Here is a 3,341-nt window from a genome sequence, read left to right on the forward strand (position 1 = left end):
AAAATCCGTGTATAACGATTTATGTTATTATCGGGATTAAAAAGAAACAGGAGTGATACAAGAAAATTACTTAAACTATAAAATGTTAATTTAAAGAAGTTAACACCTATCCTTAAACTCATAAACACATGAAACAAAGTTTAATGTTCAATAACAATAGTTTTTTATGTGTCTTTTGTTAAACATTTCTCTTTTCTGATGATATACATGTATGTACTTTTTTACTTAAGAGTCTTCATTTGATTTGTTGGTATTTATAAAGTTTTAATAACAATCATTTTTCTTCAAATAAATGTATAATCAATTCAGTTCAACTTAATGACATAGGGTAGTACACGGGGGAGGAACTGTAACACGAAGGATGGAGTTCTTATGATAACTTGTTTAAAGTTCTTATGATAACTGTCACGGAGTTCCTTGAAGACGTTACGGATTTCTGTGGAAAACGTATCTATATACTCACGTGATAAATGGTCATTTTACCTATAAATGGGGAGTTTGAGGTGCTGAATTAAACTTTGATAATTAAGCTTGCCCAACATATTGTATTATGTTTCCAAAAACCTTTAAGTCCATTTTTCATCGCTTTAAAAAAAATCTGGTAATTTAAAGTAAAATTTCCAAATTACTTGCTCATTCATACATATTGACCTTTCCATTTGTGATCATCTTCTTTGCTATACTTAACTACCTAATTAAGTTTAACTTGATGTTACCCTATTGTGCTCTCGCAGATTTAAACACTGGCCACATTGGTCCCCTTGGGTCAAAAACTACCCAAATATGGAAACACCTTTTTTTACACTATAGTGATCACATTTTTGACTCATTTGTCTTAAAAAACTTGGTCAGGATGCTTGTCTAGTTAATTGCTCGAATGAGTTCAAAATTGGCTCATTTTTTTTATGAAAACTAGGTCACAGGAGCTAAAAGTTTAAAAAAAATCTTGTTGACTCTCTTGTGGCTACTGTTGTTTTAGCCAAATATCCTGGAAACTGGTCTGCAAGTTTTGTTTTTATGATTTCTAAGTTCGAATATGGGTCACCTGGAGTCAAAAACTATGTCACACTGCCCAAATATGGAAAAAACCTTGTTAACACTCTAGTTGTCACAATTTGTCATCCAGCTTGGTCAGGATGCTTGCCTAAGTAATTGATTTGATGAGTTTGGTTTGTCAGGTGAGCGATCGAGGACCATCCTGTCCCTCTTGTCTGTTTTTCAGCTGGTGATTTTTCGCCTTACTGTCGCTGTGCATGTTCTATACTTCCATTATCTTGCTATCTTGTCTTTTTCTCGTTACCAAGGAAACCTGCCAGAAACATAAGATCATACTTGTCAGCATTTGCATCAGGAATTTTCGAAATAGTCCTAAAAGGACTACTTTCAAGGAAATTATACCGTACTGTGCATAATTGGTCTATTCGTCGCTTTTCTTCATCATGTAAAGTAATAAACTTCATTTAGGACATTTACAGGACTGGTAATCGTGTTGTATTAGTTTTGGAGTGAGAATATTTTGAAAATATTCACGTCTGATCTTTCCAATGCACTTATACAGGATCTTTTTTTTCTTCTAAAAATAAGTATGTACAGACTAAACAAATATTTTATTAAGAAATTATAACATCGGACATCGTACTCGCGTCAAGTTTACAAAATTTTCCCACACCCGCTTTCATTCCTTAAAATTATGCAGACTGTATTAATTTATTTAAGACTGACAACATTGTTCAAAACGAAAAACAAGTGAAACATAAAGTAACAATTTTTTTGTTGAATTATATGTCACACCGACAATATTAAGATTATATTGGGACTTTCCTTCTTTACTAAAGAAGGAAAACCACAGGTGACTCTTGTGCATTAATTAAGACACTGGCGGGAATCTGAGTGGAACCATCGACCTTCCGGAAGCTAGGGGAATAGCTTCTTAACATCTCACATCAAAGAATATAGTACAGTTTCTGACAAGATTCAAACACACAAGGTTTGAAGTCCACTTCCTTAAACGTTCGGCAACGGAGGCTTCCTATAAATAAAGTAACCGATAGCCAACCACTGTACTTCAGTACTTTGAATTTAAAATGCAGCCAGGTACGTCATTGTTTTGTTTCGTATATCAGGATGCTGACATAGTCAAAACTTTTGTAATTATCCTTTTACTTAAACCATCCAAAATGTTTATGTAACAACGTCTTTCTTTTCTTGCACAATGTGCATGACCAGCTTTAATATTTTACAATACAAATATAGATACATGCGATGTCATATACAAAGCCAAAGTTTTTTATTACTTTGTTTTATAAAACTCTTAGATAAATCTCACATCTAATATTTGTGTATCTAAGATACCAATAAGCAGTAACATGATATTTTACACTTTTCCTTTCAGTGCATTATTTAAGTTCAATTTCTAGGAAGCTTTAATTTTCTTAAACCATTATTGACTTGGTTTCTTTGACTATCCATTACTGGCGTCATAAAACGATAATTTCTCACAGACAAACCCCAGGATAACTGGCTAAGGTGAAGACTTTTTTAAAAGACATTTGCAAAAAATATTTATTTCATTACTTCAAGCAGACTCTGTCTTAAAGTGTTTTTATTCGATTTCCTGGACTTACCAGTACTGATGTCATAGAATATTAATTTCTCCTAATTTCAGGGTTCAGTGCAGGCGCTTTACCGTTAAGACCATCATAGTACTTATAGGCGTTGATGATGAGAAAAATCAACTGTGATACATAATTTTATTATCATTAAATATATTGAAAACAATATTTTGTAACAAAAATTATCAAACAATTGAATAAAATGTTTTTAACATATCCTATTTGCTGAATTCAGTATCCTTTTTGCTTAATTCAGTACTTACAATGTAATCTTAAAAACAACAATGTTATGATATAGTTATCTCCTTTGGTGAAATAAAGTCCAATAATTACGGTATATCAACAATGCAGTATTACATGTGTACAATGTTTCATGTATATATATTAATTTATGTTTTCAGACGTTTTTTTCTCATCAAAATTTTCTAAACAGATATTGCAACTGTTGTCTAGTTATTTTTGAATGTGAAAATTAAAAAAAACATAAATAGTACTGTGATGTCATCATTTGATTGACAAACTGAAAGAAAACACGGAAATCAGTCAAACTGACTATAAACCATTAAAAAGCATGTAATTTACAGAAAAAATATACAAAAGGCAGTGATAACAGACTTAAAATTTCTCCGCCACTCGAAATAAAATTTTGAAAAACTTGTGCATTAAACTTCCAATACATGGCAAGGGTTTTAAACTTAAAAGCTCCGAGCCTACAACATTTTTTTTTAA

Source organism: Ruditapes philippinarum, unplaced genomic scaffold, assembly GCF_026571515.1.
Source record: "Ruditapes philippinarum isolate M1 unplaced genomic scaffold, ASM2657151v2 ctg175_1_1_1_1, whole genome shotgun sequence".
In the NCBI taxonomy this organism is placed as follows: Eukaryota; Metazoa; Mollusca; class Bivalvia; order Venerida; family Veneridae; genus Ruditapes; species Ruditapes philippinarum.